Raw genomic sequence first — 26,433 nt, forward strand, 5'->3', positions numbered from 1 at the left:
GGAAACGGTGCTGTCAAACAATACTGTTGCATGTTGCATTCAAGATCTTGCTGCTGACATTGAGATAGAGCTAGCAAGCACTCCACCAAATTTTCAGGACCCCATAGGAGCTCAATGGCCAAAAAAGTTTGGGAAGCCCTGAGCTATATAGTTTAGTTAGAAGAACATGGTTTTATTGCCTTTTTCTGTAACTTCCCAGACAATCATCAGGAATACATGTTTTTCCAATATTTCCAGCAAAATATTTCTGGTCAATGTCTTCTTTTGTCCTTAATTTCAGCCTACCTACTAAAATGTTTTCAAACAAATTTAATGAGAGCTGGTTAGGAAAACAAGATTTTTTTCCCATGAGAAATTTCAAATGAAAAATATTTGAAAATGTTCCGTTAATTTTTTAAAATTGTCTTATTGGAAGTTTCAAACTGATTTGGAACAAAAATCTTGGTTCTCGATTAATAAATTAGTTTAGAAATTTTCTTTTGGAAAACTGATCTTTTTTCCTGGGAAAATATAATTTCCAGTGCAAAATTTCAGATATTCTGGGAAAGCTTTCCCACAAGAAAACTAGTGACCCACTCTAGTGTAACATCCATGCTTTAAAATATACAGGTACATTTTAAAATCACTGGTTTAAAAATCATCCACAAGCTGAAGCAGATCATTTGAAAAACTGCCCAACTCCATAGTCTTTACATAAGAATTGCCATTCAAGTAAAAGGATGTTGCATTAGGAGGAGCATTGCCAGCAGATCTAGAGAAGTGATTAATCCCCTTTATTTGGCTCTGGTGAGGCCACATCTGGAGTATTGTGTCCAGTTCTGGGCCCCCCGCTATAGAAAGGGGGGATGGACTGGAGAGGGTCCAGCAGAGGGCAACCAAAATGATTAGGGGGCTGGAGCACATGACCTATGAGGAGAGTCTGAGGGATTTGGGTTTGTTTAGTCTGCAGAAGAGAAGAGTGAGGGGGGATTTGATAGCAGCCTTCAACTTCCTGAAGGGAGGTTCCAAAGAGGATGGAGAGAGGGATGGAAGAACAAGGAGCAATGGTCTCAAGTTGCAGTGGGGGAGGTCTAGGTTGGATATTAGGAAAAACTATTTCACTAGGAGGGTGGTGAAGCACTGGGATGGGTTACCTAGGGAGGTGGTGGAGTCTCCATCCCTAGAGGTTATTAAGTCTCAGCTTGACAAAGCCTTGGCTTGATTGATTTAGATGGGATTGCTCCTGCCTTGGGCAGGGGGCTGGACTTGATGACCTCCTGATGTCTCTTCCCAGCTCTATGATAGGACTGCAAACATGAGTAGAAGCAGGGGAGCCAACTGCTTCGCTGGGCCTCTGGGCATGGTGGGGATGACCTGGCTCTGCAATCCTTGAAGGAGTGGGGCCAGCAGCAGTGAGCCATCAGCGCTGCACAGACCACAGTGCACCCCCACTGCAGCCGTCAGTGGTGCCCAGAGCATACCACCTGGCACACCAGGATCCATTTAAAGAGCATGGGGCTCTAGGTGCCATCACTCCTGCAGTAGCAGCAGTGGTGGCTGGGAGTCCCAGGCTCTGTTTAATTGCCCGCCCCCCTCACACCTAGTAGTGGGCCTTAGTAAAGCTGCACCATCTGGGGTCTCAGACAGGCACAGATTTGAAAATCTGTAGGTATGTTCATTAAGAACCATGTTATTGGAACCATCAAACAACTATTGTTGCTACATGTATAACAGCAATACATGATTGTATTTAGGTAACTCTTCGGAAAATGCTGTTAGCAAATATTGACAATTTAGTTGTCGTACATCAATGATTTTTGTTTTGATTCAGGGATTCATCCTAAAAGCAGAGAAATTCCCCTTTGAGAGAAATCTGTAATTGAGCTGAGAACAATTCATCCACGTGCACACCCCTTGCTAAAAACAGCTTAAGATCACAGGGTATGTCTACACTACCCCCCTAGTTCGAACTAGGGGGGGTAATGTAGTCATACGGAGTTGTAAATGAAGCCCGGGATTTGAATTTCCCGGGCTTCATTTGCATAAAGCCGGCCGGCACCATTTTTAAATGCCGGCTAGTTCGGATCCCGTGCCGCGCGGCTACACGCGGCACGGACTACCTAGTTCGGATTAGGCTAGTCCGTGCCATGTGTAGCCACGCAGCACGGGGTCCAAACTAGCCGGCATTTAAAAATGGCGCCGGCCGGCTTTATGCAAATGAAGCCCGGGAAATTCAAATCCCAGGCTTCATTTGCAACTCCGTATGACTACATTACCCCCCCCCCAGTTCGAACTAGGGGGGTAGTGTAGACATACCCACAGATGCTGGGTTATTTATTTTTTCTCAATTCAAACCTCTGCCTGTACATAGAGGATTAGCTTGGTTGTTGGGTTTTTTCCTTACTGTCAATGCAGAAAGCTGGGCAACAAGTGTTGTCATATTCAGTATTATCTATGTTAAGATAAAATTGTATGTTTTATAGATAGCTATTCCAGTTAATTGGAGCTATTACCGAAGCTGTGTGAATCTCAATTAATTGGCCTTTAGGGTTGTCTTTTTAAAAATTCAGTTGTTCTTTATTGTTTCCGTCTGTTAATTTGGGTTGAATCTCTACCCTCCCCTCCTTGTTATGGGCAATGCACTAATGAAAGGGAATATTAAAAGGTCAATTTTAGCAGAATGCCTCATAAAGAGGGAAGCCAACCATGGGAGCGGAAGGTGCTTATCGTACAATCCTGTCTGATAAACACAAGAAAAATAAATCCAATGCTTGCTTTTTGAGAAGCCAGGCAGTATCAAATAGAGAGGAGATGATCCATGTTTCTGTGTGTCTTTGATGCCAGACAGAGCTCAGCAAGACCACAGTGTATTTGTCATTTCTTGTCTTTGTATCAACCTAACTAAAACAAGGTATGCCAATGAAATCTTAGGACACAGGTAAGAGTGTGACTGAGTGTTTCTGTTACCTTATTCTGTTAGCTGATGTAGAAATCTGGCTGAATGATGCTTGGTTCCAGCTATGTCGCTGGTAGGCGTGACTTGAAAAATAGACCAGCATACAGGATGCTGGATATACACTCCGGGTAGAGAAATTTAGTTCTGGGGGTGAAAAATCCAGAAGTTAAAAAATGCTGGGAAGAACCAAGTCTGTGGAGATGTCTTAGACTATAGCTGGTTTGCACCCTACACAACACATGCAGGCTGTTTCAGGGTATGCTGGGAATTCCACCTAATCACAACGCCCATGTCTATATGGGTATGTCTACACTACAAAGTTAGTTCGAACTAACGGACGTTAGTTCGAACTAACTTTGATAGGCGCTACACTAGCACTCCATTAGTTCGAACTTAATTCGAACTAACGGAGTGCTTAGTTCGAACTAGATAAACCTCATTGTACGAGGATTAAGCCTAGTTCGAACTAGCTAGTTCGAATTAAGGGGTGTGTAGACCCTTAATTCGAACTAGTGGGAGGCTAAGGCTTCCCAGGTTTCCCTGGTGGCCACTCTGGCCAACATCAGGGAAACTCTATTGCCCCCCTCCCGGCCCCGGAGCCCTTAAAGGGCCACAGGCTGGCTACACAGTTTGTGCCAGTTGCAAGGCTGCCAGCACCCATGCCAGCAGACCCTGCACCTGCCACACTATGAGCCATCCACCCAAGGACACTCAGCCCTCCACTGCTCCCCAGGACCAGCCTGGCGGCTCCCAGGAGCCTGCCCGGGGGCACAAAAGGCGTGCGCCCGCTTGGTCAAGTGCGGAGATCGTGGACCTCATCGAGGTTTGGGGGGAAGCCTCCAATGTCCACGATCTCCGCACTAGCCACAGGAATGCGGCCGCCTATGGCTGCATGGCTGCCAGCCTGGCCGCCAGGGGCCACCAGCGCAGCCGGGAGCAGGTGCGCTGCAAGGTGAAAGACCTGCGGCAGTCCTACTCCCGGGCCTGCCAGCTAGGGGCCAACCCGGAGGTCTGCCCCCACTTCCACGCCCTGGACCGCCTCCCAGGAGACGGAGGAGGAGGAGGAGGGCTCTGAGAGCCAGGAGCCTGCTGCCAGCCTGCCCGGGACCCAGGACCCCCGAGGCACCCCACAGAGCCATTCGCCTGTGTCGTCCGAGGCCGGGGAGGCATCCACATGTGAGTACCATCGTGTTCCCCTAATGTGTACGGGGGGCTGGGGCGAGAGGGAGCCCCAAGACCGTGCGCCTGGGCCTTGCCCACCAAGGAGCAGCAGCTGGGGATCCTGCAGGGGCCCTGGCCTTGCAGAGGGGAGCTGGGTTTCACACACCTAGGCCCCTGGGGTAATTGACCGCTGGTCTTGTTGCACCACAGCTGCAGCACCTGGGCCTGCAGGGCGCACCACACCGCCTGCAGCAGCTGCCCATGCCCGGGCAAGCAGGAGAGCCAGGAACGAGGAGGAGTACCAAAGGCGGCACCTCCGGTTCATGGACCATCAGCTCCGCACCCAGGACCACTGGGTCCAGGAGGACCTGAGGGTGCGCCGGAGGAGTCTGGAGGCCCTGGAGGAGCAGGGCCATGCCCTGCGAGGCCACCTCCAGAGCCTGCTCGACCGCTTCCCATTTCCTCCTCCTGCTGCTCCTCCTGCTCTCCCTGCTCCTCCTGCTCCCCCTCCTGCTCCCCCTCCTGCTCCTGCTTCCGCTCCTGCTTCCTCCACACCCCCTGTCCCTCCTGCCCCCCCGCACAACCATTTCCCACCGACGCCCCCGGACCCGCAGTGTGGCGAGACGGGAGAGGCAGCCGGACTCCCACCCCTGAGCTTTCCTTTCCCTTCCTCCCTTCCCTCCCCTTCCAGCTCCCTCATCCCAGGTTTCCCCCTCCCCTCTCCCACCCTCATTCCTCCCTTCCCCCACCCCAGTTATGTGAAATAAACAGACGTTTTTGTTTCAAAAACATGTGTCTTTATTTTACAGTAGATAGGGAGGGGAAAGGGAAAGGGGGGTAGGGTGGAAGAAGGCCCCAGTGGGGCATGCAGGGAGAGGTCAGTCCTCCTCCTCCACCAGGAAGCTCTCCCGCAGGGCTTCCCGGATCCAGACAGCCCCCCACTGGGCTTCCCGGATGGCGGCGGTGCGGGGCTGACCGTAGTGTCCAGCCATGTGGTCAGCCTCAGCCATCCAGGCTGGCAGGAAAGCCTCCCCTTCCGCTCACACAAATTGTGGAGCACACAACATGCTGCCACCACGGGAGGGATGTTGTGCTCGGCCAGGTCCAGACGGGTGAGGAGGCATCGAAAGCGGGCTTTCAGTCGCCCGAAGGCCCCCTCCACCATGATGCAGGCCCTGGTCAGCCTGGCATTGAAGGCCTGGCGGGAGGGATTGAGGTGCCCGTGTAGGGCTTCATCAGCCATGGCTGCAGTGGGTAGGTGGCATTCCCCACCAGGCACACGGGCATGTCCACGTCCCCGACCCTGATGTGGCGGTCGGGGAAGAAGGTCCCGGCCTGCAGCCGCTGGCACATGGAGGAGTTGCGGTACACCCGAGCGTCGTGTGCTTTGCCGGACCAGCCCACATTAATGTCCGTGAACTGTCACCGGTGGTCACACACGGCCTGCAGGATCACGGAGAAGTACCCCTTGCGGTTCACGTACCGGGACGCCTGGTGTTCCGGGGCACGGATGAGGATGTGCGTCCCATCGATGGCCTCCCCACAGTTGGGGAAGCCGAGGTCGCCGAAGCCCCGGATGACGGCGTCCAGGTCGGCGAGGCGGACCACCCTGCGGAGCAGCACCCGGCTGATGGCCTTGACCACCTGCGGAGAGAGACACAGCAAAGCGCCAATCAGTGGGGCGCCCAGGTGGCTGGGAGTGTTCGTGCCCTGGCAGTGCCCCGCGCCCCAATCCCGGTAGCAACCCCCCTGGCGGCGTGTAGTACGGCCGGGACAGACCGACCCCTCCGGTGCGGGGCGCTTTCGCCTCCTCCCACCCCCACTTTGTCCCTGGGGCGGCCCATCCCGTCCTCGCAGCCCTCCTGGCCTCCGGCTCGGTGGCCGACGAGTGCCGTACCTGCATGAGCACCGCTCCGACGGTGGATCTCCGCACGCCGAACTGGTTCCCGACGGATCGGTAGCTGTCCGGCGTGGAGAGCTTCCATAGGGCGATGGCCACCCGCTTCTGGAGGGGGATGGCGGGCCTCATGCGAGTGTCCCTTCTGCACAGGACAGGGGCGAGCCACTCGCAGAGCTCCAGGAAGGTGTCCCTCCTCATTCTGAAGTTCTGGGTCCACTGTCGGTCCTCCCAGCGCTCCAGGACGATGCGGTCCCACCAGTCGGTGCTGGTGTCCAGACGCCAGACGCGGCGGGGCACGCCGGTGCCGGGGCACCGCCGCGGCTCCTCCACGGCCCCCAGGGCGGCCAGGCAGAGAGGCAGGGGGCTGACGTGCACCAGGTGGTGCCAGGCAGCCTCGAGCCATTGCTGGCAGGCTTGCAGCAGCAAGTCCAGAAAGTGCACCAGAAGGTGCAGGGCGAGCTGTGGCTCCATGTTGCCACCTGTGGCGGCCCCCCCGAAGGGAAGGACCGACACAGACGGGCACAGAGACCAACGCTTTGCTGTCCCTCGGCGAGGTTGGCAAGGAAGCAGGAAAAGCTGAGAACCGGCTGTCCAGGGGGGTCCCTTTAAGCTCGAGCCTCAGATAGCCTCAGACAGCAGCCACACAAAGCAACTACTGACCTGATGCCCTGCCAGAACCAGTTTCAGCTGCCCTTAAATGCCCCCCTGCATCCAATCAGTGTGGACGCGCTAGTTCGAATTAGCAAAACGCTAATTCGAACTAGTTTTTAGTTCTAGATGCGCTAGTTCGAATTAGCTTAGTTCGAATTAACTAATTCGAACTAAGTTAGTTCGAACTAGTGCTGTAGTGTAGACGTACCCTATATGCTTTACAAAGCTGTAACCTTTTAACTAGGTCAGAGTTTTCCAATTTGGATGTAACTGTAGGCATCAAGATCTATATTTTGGTATCAAATAAGTGCTCCCATTTTTTCAAAGATGGTGAGCTACGGCAATTCCCATGAACTTCAGTGTTTTGAATTCAGTGACCTTTTTATATCTGCAGAATCTGTTACCCCAGAGTTTCAGTAACAAGCATAATCTTTTGAATTAATTTAGAATTTAGGATAAGGGATCTGATTGATGTTAAATACTCTGGTTACCAGAAGGGAGGCCCCTGACACCATATCTGATCACCGGTGATTTCTCCCAAAAAAACACGCTTGGAGTCCAGATCAAAGTTCACTAATATATTATAAGAATTTAAATTGACAAGTGCATGAACAAGAACAAAAACAGCAACCAAAAATCCAACCCCACCCCAAAACAAAAGAGAAGACAAATAGAAAGGTCCCCAGTACAGGTAAGGTATTTATACATTACAAAGTCTCTGTTGCCAATGGTGGTACTGGTGCTCACGACCTTCTACCTTTGGGCTGAGGTTATCCCTTAGGGAGGAACCGCAAGTGATCCCTCGCAGTTCTGGGATGATTCTCGTTGGGCCTTCACCACAACGGAGTGTTTCAGGGACGATGACAATGTGATGGTCTGAGGCAGGTAGAGGTCAAACACCTCTGCTTGGTGTATCCCAGATCACCAGTGCTGAGCCTTAACCACAGCGTGGTGGGGGAACCCCCGCAGTTGTGAATGATCCCGCTGCCTTTTCCATCTGCGGCACTGTGCTGTCCTCACAGACACAGACCGGAACACTGACCACACCACCCTTGGGTGCAGTGCTTTTTCTTTTAGAACCTTTGGCAGGTGAACTGTAAACTTGTGTAGGGTGGTGTGCACAATTTTGGGCTGGGTGCAAAGGATCTGTGTGCCTGGTGCAGTTTTGGTACTGAGTGCAGACACTCAAGGTGGGAAAAGTTTAACTGTCTTTCCAGAAACTCCATTTTGTTTTCAGTTACTGATGGCAGCCACCGCTCCTTTAAGTGTGCACCTTACCCACACCCTATTTACAACAATTACATTATAAACATTATAAACAAATCAACATTATAATACTACTCTACCAAAGTGAAGCTGATGTTGCATCCTCATCCAGCTTGTGCATATAAAGTTAACACGTTTTTTTATGGTGCATTTTTGAGCTCCAAACTGAGTTCAAGGAGAATTTGTCATATGGTTAAAGTTGCATGAGATTGCATTTGGCACTTTGTCTGGCTGAGCCCTTATCCAGGATCATAAGAAAGATCCGCAGAAGACATTTTACTTTGTGTTCTCAGTGAAATAAGCTACAGTTGTGCTCTTTTGATAGTCAGAAGAAACCTAGATGGCATTATACCCTATTTCCTGCACCCAAGGTTATATTTATTAGAACATGTCACAGTACTAATATGCCATTTTGTAAGGAAAAACCAAGACCTGGAGATCTGCTTCTTCTGCCTGTGTCATCAAGGCTATTGACCTTGTTTTGGTCTTGATCCACTATTTTGCTTTAATCTTTTGATTTAGTACAACCAGGGAAGTTGTGGCATCTGCCTGTGTTGAAATCTAAGAAATCTCCTGTTACTAGCATACTATTTTAGGAAGGAAAAAACTCAAGAGCTTGGTACTGGGACAGAAATTCCTCATAAAAATAAGATGGGCAAGAACAATAGTAACATCTGTTTTTCTACAATATTACAAAAGGCATTTCTCCAAAGAAAGAAAATTGCCAAAGGGCTGTTGCAATGCAATTATATTGAACAAGGCACCTTCATCCAAAAAATATTGACTTTCTTTCTTTTGGTGGATTCGAGGAAGACCATTCACCCTTTTAAATTAACACTTAAAGGGCAAACAAAAAATTGGTAACATTGCTAACCTTGTTACAATATTCAATTTTATCTATTATCCTGGACAGACAGTAGCAAGTGGATATTAGCTAATGCCCTAACAAATAGTCTGTGTTCCTTCATAAGATTTGTTTAACTATACTAGGTGTACTTTGGTCACAACCAACCTGATACCGTTGCCATATTTTGCAAAAACTTTCCAAATCTGAGGTAAACATGAGTAAGCTAAAATGATTAAGTCTTGAATTGGGCTTTTAGCTTTCAGTATCTCCTATAAAATCTCACATCTCGTATGTGAGGGTTTAATTGCTTTTATTTATTTTTCTCACTGCTGCATCATGACACTGGCAGCCTTCTTCCTAAAAATTTGTTGAATAAAAAACTTAACACTTGTCAAAATGTGGAAGATTTTAATTAATCAGATTACTCACCCTCTGTGAGCAGTAACCCTCCTTGTATGTCTACACTTGCCCCCTACTTTGAACCAGGGAGGCAAATGAAGCACACCGAAGTTGCTAATGAAGCACGGGATTTAAATATCCCGCGCTTGATTAGCATATTTGCAGCCGGTCACCATTTTAAAATGCTGGTAGCCCAAATTAAGTTGCCGTGTGTAGACGCGGTAGTCCGATCCAAAACCCTTCCCTCAAATTAACTGTTACTCCTTAATTCCCTCATGCAATTGAGGAGTAACAGTTAATTTGAGGAAAGGGTTTTGGATCGGACTACCGCGTCTACATGTGGTGAGTTAATTCAGGGTATCGGCATTTTAAAATGATGACTGGCCGTGAATATGCTAATCAAGCACGGGATATTTAAATCCCGTGCTTCATTAGCAACTTCGGTATGCTTCATTTGCCTCCCTGGTTGAAACTAGGGGGCAAGTATAGACAAACCAAGAATGAGGATGACTCCTACTTAGTCCTCAAGGATAATGAGTATTGCATGTCAGGTTGAAAGACTACACTTCAAACATTCTAAATCTCAAGGAACAAATAGATGTGACATCACCGAGGTTACTTCACTCCATACTCCGTGTTTATAGTGCTTTCATATTGTGTTACACTTCCTTTGAATGCCTTTGGCCTTTGATTTGCTATGAAAATAAGGTCCTGACTCTTCAGTGTAAGGGGAAAGTGCGAGCTATTGGACAGAACACTTGATTGATGCTCAGGAGACCTGGGTTCTCTTTCTAACTCAGCCACTCACCTGCTGTGTGACTATGGACAAGTTATGTCACTTAGGATATGTCTATACTACAGCGCTATTTAGAATTAACTTAATTTGAAATAGTTAATCCGAATTAAGCCGATTCAAAATAACATATCTATACACAAACTATTTCAAAATAGTGTTTTGCTATTTTGAAATAGCACGTCCACACTGAGTGGACCCTGAACAGAAGTAAAGGTGGGCTGGAACCAGTGCCGGCAGGGCATCAGGTTAGGACTTAGTGTGTGGGGCTGCTGCCTGAGGCTAATTGAGCTCAGTGTTAAAGGGACCCTACCCCCACCCCAGACAGACAGTTCTCAGGATTCCCCGCTTGCTTATCTACCTCGATGAGGGACAGCAAAGCAGTCCTGTCTTGGAGTGCCCTGAGTGCCCGAACTTGGGATACCACACCACTCGGCTACATGGAGCCAGAGCTGCCCCTGGGCATGCCGGTGTGTCTCATGGGGTCGTTGCCATCAGCCCGGCTGCACTTCCTGCAGGCTTCCATCCGGGAGGTCCATCAGGGGGGTATCAGGATCCAGGAGTCCCTGAAGGAGTACGTCCACCCCGAGGAGCCCTCAGAGCCTCCCCAGTCCTCCCCACCGAGGGCTCATGCCCCATTCGTCCCTCACATCCTTCCACTTACCCCTCCTTAGCCCCCCTTCCTGATGTCAAATAAAAGACACATATGTTCAAAAATAGAAACTGGGTTTATTGAACAAAACTGGGGGGAGGGATGAACCTCGGGGAGACTGGGGAAAGGAGGTGAGAAAGGGGAAGAGAGAGGGTGGGAGGGGGAAACATAGGAGGAGAGAGCTGGAAGGGGGAAGCAAGGGGAAGAAGGGGGAGGAGTAGTTCAGGAGTGGGGGTCTCACCGGACCAACTTGACTTTCATGCTAACCTGCTCCTGGGTTCGCATGTGGCCTTTGGTGGCCAGGCTGGCAGCTATCCTGCCATAAATGATTTCTGTCTAGTGTGGAGATCATGGACATTGGGGGCATAGTGAGTATCTATGGCCTTCCTCCTGTGTAACTCCAGCTTCTTCTTTCAATGCGAGCCAAGTAAGGCTTCATCTCCTCTCGCCAGTCCTGTGCCTCTAGTCACCAGTATCTAGTCACCATCTTTGTCACTCTTTCAAGCCTTCTTTCTTTCCACTTCTTCCCCCTTCTCTCTGTGGCCAGTCCTTTAAAGGGCTGATCGCCCTGAACACTAAAGGCTATGTCTAGACTGCATTGCTTTTTTGAGATGCCTCTGGTATCCCAGAAAAGCAAGGTTGCATCCAATGATTCTTTTGCCATCCCTGTAAACCTCATTGTACGAGAAATAAGGGATAGCTCGAAAGAGCACTGTTTTCCAAAATTTGGCGCCAAATTTCAAAAAAGCCTCTTTTGAAAGCAAATTGGAAAAAGATACGCAATTTGCATACTGTAAATTGCATATCTTTTTCCGATTTATCAGTGCAGTCTAGACATAGCCTAAGAGAAGTCAGTATCCTTTGGAGGACTGAACTCTTTTCACTTAGGATCTTGCTAACTTCTTTAAAGAGAGACCCGAAAAGATCTCTTGAGTTGTCTGCTTCCTGGTCCCTCCCTTTCCACCAATCTCCTCTACTTCTTTTGTTCAAATCCATGATCTCCCAGCATCTGTCCACATCAACTTATAGTCTGCACCTTGTCACTTGCTTCTTCCATCCTTTCCTGCCTCCTAAGTTTTATCTGAATTTCAGATAAATCAAAGTAAACATCAACAAAAGGAATCAGTTAAGCATGGATACTTTGTGAATGTTGATACTGTGAGTGTTTTTAAGTGTTCATTGTTCTCTCAGCCTCTTCTATTACATCTTCTCAAGCCTCTCTTTTTCAACAAACGCTAAGTTACCCTATGCCCTTGGCTGACATATTGAAGAATTAAAAACATTTATGTGCCATTGGACCAAAGTTCCAATTGCAGCAAAAGAGTTGCCTGTACTGCCAACTTCACAAATGGCAATTTTTATAAAAACTCTGGTTGATGGGAATATTTGTTTAATCTTACTGACTGGAGTTGGGAAGGTGGAAGATTTCAAGAAGTTTTTCATATTAAGGCAAAGCCTTAATGTTTTACACTGGGTTGTTGTCATAAAATAAACCTCTATCAAGAGGCTTAATATTAGGGAAATCAAATCAACTTTAGCAATATTTAAATTCACCAGTTGGCTTACAGTCAGATAATACTGCAAAGGCAAATGCTTATCCATCAATATTCCTTAATTCTTCATTTTAATTCATGAATCAAACTTAGCTGGACATTTTACAATTAAATGAGAGACCTCTAGAGTTATTGGCAGATGGCATGTGTAGAAGTTGTGTAGAGAAATTACTTGCTGTCTGACTTTGGTAGAGACAGACTGCATAGTATGGCTGTGCCAAGAACAGGAAAACAAACCATTTTTTATTATAGCTTGTTGCATTTTCACAATGAAGGTTGTTACGGATTCATTGGTGAAGTGCTTTCTATATAGTTCTGTGTAAAGCATGCATCATCATGCAGAAAATATTTTGACTGGTCTAATAGACATTCTCAGGTTTGCTAAGAGTAGGCTAGTTTTGCTGATTTTCTATTCACCATTTTCACAATTTAAATTAACTGAGCTACTGTAATAAATAAGGGTTCTGCTCAGATTTCTAGCTCCCATTCCCCTTCTTAGAGTGGGATAGGCCTTTGCTCTCCACCAGACTAGTAATTCTGCCTGATGAGGATTCATCTATTTTATGGAAATTCCCCGTTGAAAGCCCAAAAGTGATGGAAACTTCATTAATGAGAACTTTCAATAAGACTTTGCCTAATGAACCAACCAAAACTGCACCTGAAGTAACTGAACACTATATATGATTTGTTTTTGAAAGTTAATATGCTTCAGACTGGATTAAGGATGCTATTTCCCAAAAGATTTGGATAAACATCTTTCTTCGCTTCTCCAGTAGGGCTGACAAATGGTTTGCATTAATCCTCAACCTATTTGAATATCATGCATTTGAGTGATCCAGCTACATTCTACATTTTAAGTTAGTGGTCTTAGTTGAAAATTTGCATGTTGCACACTGTAATGTGCTTGACTCTCATGTAATGGTTGTGTAAGCATGTAGAAACAAGCAAAATAGTTATCTAGCATAAGGAAATGGGGTAGAAGTGGTTGAAGGAAAAAAGGAAATATATGCAAATAGGGTATATTGGAACAGAGATCTGTTGAACTAGATGTTATAAAAAGATTGGCCTTGATCCTGCAAATACTTATATGTGTGCTTGATATTCTGACTGTAAGTAATGTCACTTCTTTTCATGGTACTGGTCAAGCGCTTAAAAGTTAAGCACATCTGCAAAATTTTAAATATTAGAGCCACAGAATAGGAGGACAGCACCTATCCCAGACAAGGGGCAATCATAGGTACAGTAATTCCTCATTTAACACTATAGATATGTTTCAGAAAATGATCATGTTAAGTAAAAACGTGTTATGCGGGGTCAATTTTCTCATTGAAAATAATGGAAAAGGTGGGGGTTGCGTTTCAAGCGGTGATGTCTGTTGGGACCGGGACATAAAGTTAGGGGAGAAAGAGGACTGGGTTACAGCAGGGAGGGGAGGTGTTTGGCTCTGGGGAAGAAAAGAGGAGGGGGCTTGCATCCAGCCAGAGGGGGTTGCTGAGGAACAGCAAGGCCAGCTTCGAACCCCTGCTGCTTTGCGAGGAGGCAGGGGAAGCCCCGCGCAGCTGCTGGCAACCAGCCAGCTGGGGAAACCCAGCCGTGGGCTACAAGCAGGGGGGCAAAGGAGAGAGCGAGGCATCTGGCCAGAGGGGGTCGCCAGGGAACAGCGCAGCCAGCTGCGAACCTCCTCTGCTTTGCAAGGATGCAGGGGAAGCCTGTTGGGGAAATCGTGTTATTGTGGGGACGGTCGGAAAATGTTCCCTAAAATGTTTGAAAAATGTTCTCTTAAAAAAAAATCACGCTATCACGAAAACATGTTAAGAGGGCACGTGTTTAGTGAGGGATTACTATATAACAAATTTGCTCTTGGATTCAATGCTTCTCGTTTATGAAGTAAAAAATATTAAATGTAAAGTGCTGTAATGAATGCAATTGTAAAATTTGCAAGCTCAGGCATTCAACAGTCAGAAATTTCAAGAAGTTCAGGTTGCTGTGACAATATTAATAACTAAGAGTAGTATTAATATAAAAGAGTAGTATTAATATAATATTAAGGGTTGTACATTAAGACTGACACTTAAGAAGGGAGTGAGGAATAGAAAATGATATTGTGGATGTGAACTTTTTTGGTTTGGGTGATTAGAACAATTGGAAAATGCAGTGGGGATATGCAGAAACTTGACTGGGGACTCGTATCACCAACAAAGTGTTAAGCCAATCAGGCAGATTTGGCCCTTGGATATAGATGTGCATAATTGATTTAGGTCCTATATTTAAGGACAAAACTTGCCTACTAGTCTAGTTCAGTGGTGCACAACCTTTTTGCACTTGCAACCCCCCCCCAGGAAAATTTTGGTTGAGCAAAAAAAAGTGGAGCCCCTTTAAATGCTGCTCCGTTCACCTGCTGACCTGCATCTACCCACCTCCCAAAGAATAAAGATGACTAGAGTACAGTGCACCTTTTCCTTATTAACTGTTTGAGTAAAGCTGTACTATGTTTAACTTTTCTGTCTATAAAACTGTGTCTTCTGATTTAACCTTGAAATGCCAACTGGCTTTTTAAAAGTAGCAATTACAGTATAAAATCAAATTTACCAGCTTGTGGAATGTCTAATGATGACTGATTAGGGTAGAGGCATAGAATCAGCAGTATGCTTTTTTCAAAGACCAGGAGCACGATGATCTCCCTGAATAGGATTTATGTGCTGATTTCTTCTAATACAGCCTTAATCTGAAGGATTGAGGTGTTCATTCTTGGCCTTGGATAGCTTATTAGAACATGAGTAATAAGTAATGTTGCTCTTTGGCTGAGCTGTGGACAATTTCAGGATCTACCAATAGGTCACTTTCTGTTGCTGGAAGAAACTGTTTTCCTGGAATGATATGTGGTATAATGTGATTGTTTACACCAGGGCCATTCCTAGAGTGGTGCAGGGCCCAGGACAAAGGCAACAAGTTTCATTTGCTGGGGGTTGCTCCCCCAGCTCTGTGTGGGTTCTACCCCCACTCCTCTTCCCACCTCGATCACCTCTTCCTACTTACTCCATCTCTTTCCCAGCCAGTTCCACCCTCTCCCCTGGGTATGCTGAACTCTCGTTCGTCTCCCTCCCCCCCCCCCCCCCAGCACCTCCTGACACTGCAAAACATCTGATCAGTGGCAGGTAATAGGTGCTGAGAGGGAGGAGGAGGTGCTGATGGTACTAAGAGTGGTGAGGGCAGGGGCGGCCCAAGGCGGGCTGCCGGCAGATGGCACCCCAGGTGGAATGTGTGAACGGTGACCCCGCACCCCAGGCAGAATGTGCAATTGGCGCCCCACATCCACAGCCCTCAATGGTGTGACATCATCATTGGGCGCCCCGTTTAACGTGATGCCCTAGGCAACGATCTAGTCAGCCTATACTCACGGGCCACCCCTGGGCGAGGGAGGTTCTGGTAGGAGGGCTTTTAGTAATTGCTCCAGTCCCAGAGCATGAGGTTACATAAAGCCCGGGGTGGCCACCCTGATTCGCTATACACTGGGACAGCTCTGGTTCACACTATGTATATTAGTCTTACTGCATACAAGCTATTCCAGAACCTTCAGCTCAGCCACCAGCAACAGTTGCCTTCCTCATTTTCCCCTCACACTGCCATGCATCCTTCTTCTCCTGGCTGAACCAGAAAGGCCTGAGATACCCTCTTCCAAACTATCACTGCTCAACAAATTCATTACTATAATATTCGCAAGCATCTCATATAATGAAAGTATCTCTTTAAAAAAAATCTATTCAATATTTTAGGCAATAGATAATGCTCATGTTGGGAATTCAGTTTTATTCACTTTTATTCACTTTTTCCACATTGTCAAGTGAAGCTACTACCTACGGGCCACAACTGAGCATGAGATTTGTGGGCAGCAAATTTTCTGGCTGTCAATAGTGATGTCCCAGAGGTTCCTTTCTAACATTACTTTCTCTCTTGTAGTGAAGTTGTTTCTAAATTAATTGTTGTACTGAACAAACAGACTGTTCTCTGAAAAGTAACTGAACCACAAGTTTCATGAACATTCTATCAAGTATAAAGCACTTGGGTAATACAACTGTTTTAATTCAAATATGTAATTTCAGTATATTTCAAAAACAGTAATAAATGACTCCATTGAGCTGTTGCTAGAGGAGGTTTTGGAACAAGTTGATAAATTACACAGTAGTAAATCACCAGCTCCTGATGTGTTTCACCCAGAGGTGAAAGTAAGCCAGTGTGTCTCGGTATGTTGCTCCAGCAAGAAAAAGCCAGCCAGCTTGGGCAATTGGCTGCAGGAGGAGCTATGGTGTGCTCCCAGCTCGGCTCCTGGAGCTTCCTGCTAGGCAGCAGGCAGAAAGATTGAAGGAGCTGGCTGGGGCTGCATTCACCCACTGGTTAGGTAGGATGGCTAGACTGAAGCCCTCCACCCCCGAGATTCATATGGGGACTCAGCTTGCTCTTCCCCTTCCCCTCAGGGAGCAAGAGCAAAGCACACAGTGTGTGAGAGTCTCTCTCTCTGGGCTTTGGAAGGGAGGTGAGGGGAAATGGAGTTAATGACCCACACTATGAGCTTCCCTCTTGCTCCCTGAGGCTGCGTCTACACTATATCCCTCTGTCAGCGGAGGGATGTAAATGAAGCACTTTGAAAGTTTTACCTAATTTTTTGGTTTATAGGATCTTTTGAAAAAGTGCCATGTTTTCAAAAGAACCACGTCTAGACTGCGGTTTCAATTTCAAAACAGTGCTTTTTCGAAAGAGCGCCATTATATGATTATGCAAATGAAGTGCAGGATATTTAAATCCCAGCTTCATTTGCACTCTCAAAGTGCTTCATTTACATCCCTCTGCCAACAGAGGCTACATCTACTGACAGAGGGATGTAATCTAGACGTAGCCTGAGAGTGACAAAAGGGAACAGAAAGCAGCCTCTTAGTATAAATCTTGAGCTCCCTGCTTTCCCCAAATAGTGTCCTTGCCCCTCTGCACTCTGCATCCACACATACCCCACCCCCCTGCCCTGAGTCCCCCATGCCTCTCCTCACTAACCCCAACCCTGACGCCTGCGCGCACACACAGTCCCCTGTCCTGAGGCCCTACATCCCAAGCTACTGGCCTGACTTCTGCACACACTCCTCAACACATTCCCCACTGACCTGAGTCACCTCCATATCACAAAGCTCACCACACTCCTCCCATACTTAAATGTCTTACAAGTACTGTCGTATCGCAACCCCAACCTCCTGCCCTGAGCCCTCCCCCACAAGGGATGGAGAGCACAATCAACAGTACCTGTAAAAAATGTAAGTTACTGTCGTCCGAGACTTCTGGAGGAACTGAAATATGAAATTGAAGATCAAATGTGGTATGTAACCTTATCACTTAAATCAGCCTCTGTACCAGATGATTACAGAATATAGCTAATGTAATGCTGATTGTTTTATAAAGGGCTCTGAAGGTGATTCTGGTAATCAGAGGCTAGTAAGCCAAACCTCAGTACCAGCGTGGCCATTCTTATCTAATCACAATTAACCTTTTCAGGTAAAACTGATGCAAAATAAGCACTGACATCAAGAAAGTGTAAGTGTTTATCAGTTAATAGCTCTTCTTCCCACTAAGAAGAAGATCTATACATTCCTTTGTCTTTTTCTTGTTCCTAATGTGTATATATAGAATCTGTTCTTACTGCCTTTGGGTTTCTTGCTATTTGAGTTTCTTGTAACTCATTTTGTTCCTTAACCTTTCTGATTTTATCCCTAAATGCTTTGACCTATACTTTTGTACTGATCCTTAGCTAGGCATCCATGTTTCTGCTTTTTGTAGGATTCCTTTTTGATTTTCAGGTCACTAAAGAGCTCCTGATGATGCAGACATATTGGTCCCTTACTGATCTTCCCATCTTTTCTTTGCATTGGGATTGGTTGCTATTGCTCCTTTAATAGTCTAAGAAACTGTCAGCTTTTTTGAACCCCCTTTTCCTTTATATTTTCTTCCCGGGGGACATTATCTACCAATTAAAGGCAGCTTCTTTGAAGTCTTCTGTCCTTTTTTGCTGCTTTCTCTCTTTCCTTTCCTTAGAATCAGGACATCATAAAAATGCTTTCCACCTTCAGATGTGTTACCTCTTTGTTAGCCAAAATCAGTTTTCAGATAGCTGCCCCCAATTACTTCTTCCACTTTCTGAAATGAAAAGTTATCCCCAAAGCATTGCGAGAATGTATTGGATAATTTGTATTTTGCTGTGTTACTTTTCCAACAGATGTTTGCATATTTACAGTCCACTATCTACCAGGTCTCCTGTTTGGGATATTCCTTTGTTCCAGAAAATACCTCATCTGCCTCTTCTTTCTGTGTGGCTACGTCTACACTGGCCCCTTTTCCGAAAGGGGCATGTTAATTTTACAGGTCGTAGTAGGGAAATCCGCGGGGGATTTAAATATCCCCCGCGGCATTTAAATAAAAATGTCCACCGCTTTTTGAAGTAGGAATAAGATCCTCCGGAAAAGGGCTTTTTTCCCGGAGGATCGGGGCCAGTGTAGACGCTCTTTTCCGGCTTTTCTAAAAGCCGGAAAAAAGCGGCGGACATTTTTATTTAAATGCCGCGGGGGATATTTAAATCCCCCGCGGATTTCCCTATTACGACCTGTAAAATTAACATGCGCCTTTCGGAAAAGGGGCCAGTGTAGACGAGCCCTGTATGTCTACACTAGCCCCCTAGTTCGAACTAGGGAGGCTAATGTAGGCATTTGAAGTTGCAAATGAAGCCCAGGATTTAAATATCCCGGGCTTCATTTACATCTTCCTGGGTGCTGCCATTTTTAAATGTCCATTAGTGGACATTTAAATGTCCCATAGTGGAACAAGGTGTACCGGTAGTTCAAATTAGAGATCCTAATTCGAACTGCCTACTCCGTGCCGCGTGAAGCCGTGGGCACGGAGTTCGGACTAAGGGACATTTAAAAATGGTGGCACTCGGGAAGATTCAAATGAAGCCCGGAATATTTAAATCCCGGGCTTCATTTGCAAATTTGAATGCCTACATTAGCCTCCCTAGTTCGAACTAGGGGGCTAGGGTAGACATACCCTCTGATATTGTGGTGTATAATACACCCCTACCATGACATCACCCATTTTCTCCCCTTCACCGAGAGACTATCAACTGGTCTGCTTCTCATAAGAACGGCCATACTGGGTCAGACCAAAAGTCCTTCCAGCCCAATATCCTGTCTGCCGACAATGCCCAATACCAGAATCCCCAGAGGAAGGGATCCCTCTCCTGTCATCCATTTCCAGACAAATAGAGGCTAGGGACACCATTCCTACCCATCCTGGCTAATAGCTATTGATAGACCTAACCTCCATGAATCTAGCTAACTCTTTTTTTAACCCTGTTGAAGTACTAGCCTTCTCATCTCTTTCTGGACTCCAGAACAAATGTATACATTCTTGATGTTTAATGCAATGCCACCTTCCCTTTTCTCCTGTCTGTCCTTCCTGAATACGCTATGCTCTTCTGTCCCCATATGCCAGTCATACAATTTATCCCACCAGGACTCTGTGATGTCAATTGCACTAGCTTTTGAACTAGTACTTCCAGTTCTTTCTCTTTGTTCCCCATATTCAGGACAGCTGGTGGTTCATTCTAAGTGCCATGCACCCCTTGCAGGGCTGGGGCAGTGGGTAGGAGACTTTGTACGCTCCCACATGCCCAGGCTCTAATTGGCCTGGAGATGGAAAGAGAGTGTAAAATCTCCAACTGCCAGGGGCATGCAGTGCCTAAAACTGTTCTGAGCAGCTGGCAGTTCTCTCAAGGCACCAGGAGTGTGTGTGTGTGGGGGGGGAAGACTTCTCGTGCTCCCCACCCTCAGGTCAATCAGAGTCTGTGGGTGAGGGAGCACAGGAAGTGTCCTGGCCCTGCCCCTTCCATCCGAGGCTTGGGGCCACTTAAAAAAATTGTGAAGTGTTCCCCCCCCTTCTAAAATTATTGCCCACCCCTGACGTTATATGATTTCCCTGCGTGATATTAATGCATGTGCCAAACCCCAGCTCTACCCAGGCAGAATTTGGCAAACAGTTCTGTCCTAAACAAAGGAATGTGTACTCTGCTTAGCTTGCATTTAAGCAGTAAACAGAGTCATCGAGCAGAAGGATAGTACTTCTATATAAATTTTTTTGTCTTCATTTCTCAGGTGGAAATTGCTTCTCCATTTTATAGCTTCAGTCTCCCCTGTGAGAAACAAACACCTTAAGAGCTACATCATTTGCACAGCTTACATTGAAATAGCTTAATTCGGCTTTTGGTGGTGTCTACATTTCCATTTCCACAGATGGAAATCTGAGGAAGAGCACTCTTCTCCCGACTTCCCTTACTCCTAGTACAATGAGGGTAACAGAAGGCAGAATAAGAAGTCCTCTAGTTTTACATTATTTTGACATTATGTCGACATAACTGCATGTACTGTAGACATGGACTATGTTATTTTGGAATAACACTGCTGTATAGACATAGTTTACTGCTGAAAGCATCCTGAGAAATTTAGCTTGAATCTGATATAGTTTGTTAGACACCAGTAGTATTTTAACTTTTTTTTTCTTGTAACCACTTCTATGCTTCATTACTTACACGCATCTAAAATCTATTTCTTTATAGTTAATAAACTTGTTTTCTTGTTTTATCTAGTCTGGTGTGTTTAAACTGAAGTGTCTGGGAAATTCCATTTGTGGTGGCAAGATGTGGGCATGTTATTTTTATTAAATAATATAAAGGCTTGTATTGTCTATATAAATGCTTGTATTGTGCAGGAGACATCTTGGCAATACAGGACATACATATCAAGGGAAAATCTAAGACTTAGGAGTGTGTTGGGGTCATCATGCAGCATAACTTAGGCTGGTAAGAGCCAAGATGTTTGGCTGCAGCACACAGACAGACAGACACGCATACACACAGCTGGGAGTGACTTGCATTCTGGAGGCTGTTTGTGAGCGGTCCCTACCAGAGGCTACAGCAGCAAAGCAGTAAAAGACACCCTACGTTAGAGGGCAAGGGTGCTATAGCTGTTCATTAGTGTGGATTGAACCCTGTATGTCACCATGTGTAATGATGCTCTTCCCCTCCTGGTTTAGGTGGACCCTATCTCTTCTCATTAGTCCTCCTTTCAAGAACACCATCCCAAAGCTCTGTAGTTGATACTACCTATGCAGCCATACATTTATCTCCAGGAGGTGTATCCTCCTGCCTGGCCCTTTATCTTGGCCTGATAGAAAGACCTAGACCATCATCTGTACCCCCAACTCTTTCCCCTGTGCTCCCAGATCCCTGCTGATCTGCTCAGGGTCATGTCTGGCTGTGGATGCCAAAGTGGATGAGCAGGAGTCAGAGGGATGGCTCAGCCTCAGAAATGTTTCCATTGCATCTCAAAAATGGGCTCCAGGCAGATAGTACAGGTGTCAGGGTAGCATATGGCTGCCTCCACCCTGGCACAGGTAACCCTGCAAAGTATACATTTCAACTGAAAAACATAATATTTAATCCAAATCTAAATGACGGAATGCAAAGATGTTCTTTCATTCACAACTATGACCTCTGTCTCTGCATTTCTACTGAACAGGCTTTCATTAAGTTTCAAATAATGGACTTGATCTGGTGGGAACTCTGTGCGTGAAGCGGCTGTCATCTCTGGATTGGTGTCTGAATATTAATCACAGCTGCAATATGTGGCATAATAATATGTATTCTCTGTGGGACTGATTAGGGTCCTGTTGATCTGCCAGTGCATCCTATGGGTCCAGAGATGTGATCAAGGGCCAGTACAGAACACAGAGAATTAGGCTGATGGAGTAGGGAAGCCCTGCATTAATTTTTCTTTAATGTCTCTCTCTGATCTTTGAGGAAGTATTTTGGAAGCAGCTGCATTTTGTGGAGATCAGAGAGAACAGATGGGTCTCTAGAGCCAATGCAAAGAGAAGGGAATCTGTGCAGTTAGCCTGATTACACTGGTACATCCCCAAGATTACAATACTGCAGGGTGCCAAAGGCCCCTGCTTCTTCTACATGAGGGAGCGCAAACGTGAACATGTTGGGAAACTTCAGAAGTGACTCAAAGGGAAAATGTATAGAGGTTTCACCCAGCTGCATTCTTCTCTTATGTGTTTTTCCATGGGACAAGACATCTTCTATAATACCATGGTTGTGATCTTGTCTAGGCTTATGTATTCCCCATCTGTCATGATTTCAGGAACAAAAGTTGTGTCATTAATTTATTTGTCTTCTAGTCCAGGCTGATGGCTCTCAACCCACTTGTCCAAAATGAGGTCTTTTTATGAAAACCACCCAACTAGAAAAATGATTGACATGGTTTTATTTATGAATCATTCATAGGATATCACCAAAAGGAATGTTTCTGGGATGGTATCAGCGCATGACACTATATCAGTTGCTGACACAAAAGAATATTTATTTAGGTAGAAGGCTGTCTCAGCAATACATCTCACTTGTCTACATTATTAAAGAAAGATAGAATGATCAGGTCATTTATACCAAAACCTTTGCCAGAGATAGTTTCATGAGCAAATCATGAGAGCGTAAGGAAGTAAGTTCAAGCACAGCTGGGTCAGCTACAGGGAACTTATCTACTGACACAATCATTAAGACCTTGCCAAGAGACACTGAACATACAAATAACATTAAACACATCAACGTCATAACTCAAGAAGCCCCAGAAAGAATAAGGCCGCTTGACAATTTCAAACGGGACAATTAGCCTTTCTGAGGAGTCTGATCCTGGAGTTCTTATGGAGGCAATAAGAATTCCCAAATCAGTGGGAATATTTACTGTGTTTTTAAAAAATGCAGAAGGCTCAATATTTAGAATATAATTAACTGCCTCTTCACCATCTCAAAGTACTTGCACCAGTTCCACAGCACTCTTCCTCTTCTTGATTGCCTGAGGTCCCTCCAATCCTCTGCTTCTCTTGCCACGTGCAGGAAGATTGGGTAAGATTCTACAAAGCTCTTCCAGTAGAGCTGGTTGGAAATTTGCAGACAAAACACTATTCTGACACAAGACAGTGGGCATAGGGATTAATTAAAATCAAATCTTTCAAAACAAATAGTGCCCACATAAAATAAATGTGGTAGCATATTTGCAATACTGCTACTTCTTGGAAGACCAAGCCTACTCCCATTAAAGTCAATGACAGAATTCCTGTGTATGCAGAATCAGGCCCATTCTAATTAGTACGGGTGACAGCTGTAAACATTACAGCAATGATTTTACCCAATGTTACCTAACATACTATTTCCTGGTCAAGACAACTGAAGAGAAATCCATGTAATAATCCTCCCTTTTGATGCCCATTCGAGAACTCCATTGGAAGCTATTAGTCTCATTGAAAGAAAACCACTTTTGAAATTATTTCTTGGAAATGGATTGAAATCAATTATAACAATTTTCTAGGGCTGAAAATGATTTTTCCTGGAATTATTAAAGCATACTTCTGTATGGTGCTAACCAAGTGCTGGATTATCCCAACATTGGGGAGAGATTTTTCAAGCCATTAAGTCCTAGCATTTGTCAGTTATGTTCAGAAGACACCGTTAATTGATATGATTAAATTTTTAACAGATTGTGCTGCAACTTGAAAGCTGTGTGGAAAAGATTGCTTGTCTTTCCACAGAAAATCACAGTTGATTAACACTGATGAAGGATAAGAGGAAGTGTGTCAAATTAAGTGTGGTTTTGATGTAATTATTTAATTTAATTCATTTTACCTGAATAGATGGGTTTTTTTTTCAGACAAGGACAGTTAGTTTGTGGCTTCACTGTTTCATTGATTTTATGCCAACACATCAGTATGGTTGTGCTGAAACAAACAAAACTTGCTCATTTGTCTTGGCAGGACTGAAACTGTGCCAGTTTTCCTCCTCATTCTCTCCAGTGCATCAGCTAGTGTCAGTACTGTCCTTTTATCATTTAATAAATCCTACCTTGTTTTCCTCTAGGCTCAAAGTGTGGGCCACACTACATTTATGAGCCTTGAGTCTATTTACTGGTGCAAATATATGTACACAGTACTCAAGGTCTGCTAACTGTCTTTCAGATATAGCTTGCCTATCTGACCCTGAAAATACAGTGCTATGGTTTAATATTCTGATGTTGTTTCCTGTATATTATAGAGGGAAAGAAGATGAATAATCTTGCATTTTAGACTTTGCCACTCTATAGTACTACTGTGTACACTCAAGAAAAGTGGAAGACATTAAAAATGCCACTGCATACTTCAGTATCTGTTACATTTTGAATTTAAGAATAAATTGTTCAATTCTACTTTCACAGAGGACAATACATCCTGTTGGTTTACCATCTTTGAAATGCAAAAGCAAACAGGCACACATCCCTTCCCCCTCCCTCCACAAAGCAAGCCCACCACAACCTCAGCCATAAAGCAACTCCTCCCCTCCCCCCAGAACAGCCACTGGTAGTATCTAGAGACACACAGCATATAGACAGATCCCATCACACCTCTCCTCACTCTTGCATGACTCAAAAGCACTCACACAGACATGCTGAGTGCACTTGTGTGTTGGTGGGCAGACAGCTGCTGTATTTTCACCGCTTATATCTGTTATCACTTAAACTGCAGGAGGCTTCCTGGAGGTAGAACAGTGCTGGGGAAGGAAAGCAGAGCTGGGGAAGCTCTGGCCAAGCAAGCTCCCAGGCTGCAGGGCTGGATGCAGCCACGTTAGGCAAAGGCAGCAAGTCCACACCCCTTTGCCTGTGATGAGTGGCCATTACAGACTGTAGTTTGCCCCTGAGGCAGAGGCTAAATGAAGACTGGCAGTGGGTCACTGGGGCAACGGGGGTACAGGGGAACTGGGAGAAGAACAGGGTGACAGGGGGAGGGGAGGACCCTGGTGTGCAAGCAGGATAAACACCAACCCCCAGAAGGGGGGCTGAGACACTGGAGTGGGCACTGCCAGAGGGCAGTGTCCTGAAGAGGATGTCGAGGTCCATGAATGACACATGTCTGGACTATAGAGGGCAGCGAGAACACGGGGAGACACCAGCTAGAGGAAGGAATCCAGCCAGTCAATGAGCTAATTCCCAGAGAAACCAGCTGGAGGTGCCATGGTGGAGTGTCTGCGCCGTGATAGGTTCCTTTTCCTGAGGAAGGGTTTGGGATTCCTATTTCTGGAACAACAGGGAACTGATCCTGCACCTGCCTGCACTGTGCATTTTTTTTTTTGACTGATACTCCTAGGTGTTTTGTGTTACTGAAGTTGCAATCTAATTAAACTACATCAATTGTTCCCTGTTTGTCTTCCAGCATGGGCAGACAGTGAAAGTTTTGTTCTGTTAAGCCAGTAACTGAGTGACCCCTGATAGTCAAATGTTCATTAATATGCTAATAGACACTGCTCCAAGCAGGATGTGTTTTCATACACACAAAGAGGGGTGGGGACCCCTTGAAAAGCTCTTAGTTGTTCAAGCTAAACTTTCTAAGCTGCTTAATCAGGCTTATGCACTAGATTGTATATCCAATTTACAGGAGTCAGCCCTTTAAATAGGATGGAAAGATTTTTTTAATGAACTGGGTGAAATACTTGAAATAAGCAGGTGTACATCCCTGCAAATTATAAGAAAGTTAAAGTGCTTTGTAGCTGAAGTTGAAGGAATGTAGAACATGATCAAATACTTAGTGAAATGCAGTTGTACTTGTGTGTTGATGGGTAGATGGAAGGATGAAGACAGACATAATTTTGACACCTGAATTTACGCAGGCTATGGAAGGCTCTGTGAGATGGAGAGGGAAAGGGTAGGAGGAATGGAATTTAACAATACCCACTGTGTCAGGGTTGCTAACCAACAACAAATTCACAGAGAGTCCATAAAAAAGAGCTAAAATTGGACCTGTCCATGAAATCTGTAAAAATATTTTGATATTAGCAAAAGAACACCGAGCTTTGCAGTAGAGCTGATGAGTCCCTCCCCTTTGGCCCTGCAGCAAGGTCTGTTCTTCAGGGATGCTCCAGGGAGTCTACAGTTCCCAGGTCAGGGGCAGAGAGGGGGATTCTCCTGGTGGGGGCCTCCTCTGATCTGCTGCTGGCTGGTGGGGGCTGCTCTTCTCCAGCTCAGGCTTTGAACTCTTCTTCGACATCATTAGTATCAGCACAGCAGCAACTTTTGCTGGGCATGCGTGCAGTACACACCCCTGCTGGACTCCCCGCAGCTGGCTGGGGATAGAGTACAGCAGCCAGGCATAGCAGCCTCCCACAGGCT

The sequence above is a fragment of the Pelodiscus sinensis genome, chromosome 14, assembly GCF_052426305.1.
Source record: "Pelodiscus sinensis isolate ZL-2025 chromosome 14, ASM5242630v1, whole genome shotgun sequence".
NCBI lineage: Eukaryota > Metazoa > Chordata > Testudines > Trionychidae > Pelodiscus > Pelodiscus sinensis.